Below are 231 nucleotides of genomic sequence, written 5' to 3'. Positions count from 1 at the left end.
AAGAAGATACTATTGGTTTCACCTTACGTGGCCCCGCCAAGGTCAGGTCGAGGTCAACTTTGCTTTTTTAAATAGAAATATACATTTTTTATTATAAAATTTTATTTTACGTAAAGAAGTAAACAACTTTTGAAAACATTTTTTATCCGACCTTTATTTTCTAAGATATTTACGGAAATATTTACAAAATTATTGATTTCAATAATTTTTTACTTGAATTCTATTAACTTT

The 231-nt window shown here is 25.5% G+C and overlaps 1 protein-coding gene across 1 annotated transcript in view; it reads left to right on the top strand.

Annotated features, from left to right (window-relative positions):
• Positions 1–231, top strand: part of LOC116854088 — a 203396-nt gene that overhangs the window by 156576 nt on the left and 46589 nt on the right. The gene's annotated exons all lie outside the window — the stretch shown is intronic.

The sequence above is a fragment of the Odontomachus brunneus genome, unplaced genomic scaffold (genome assembly GCF_010583005.1).
Source record: "Odontomachus brunneus isolate Ranch 3 - 2012 unplaced genomic scaffold, Obru_v1 Obru_scaffold_008, whole genome shotgun sequence".
NCBI lineage: Eukaryota > Metazoa > Arthropoda > Insecta > Hymenoptera > Formicidae > Odontomachus > Odontomachus brunneus.
The sequence above is the reverse complement of the archived record's forward strand: the minus strand, read 5'-3'. Positions and strand labels throughout refer to the sequence as shown.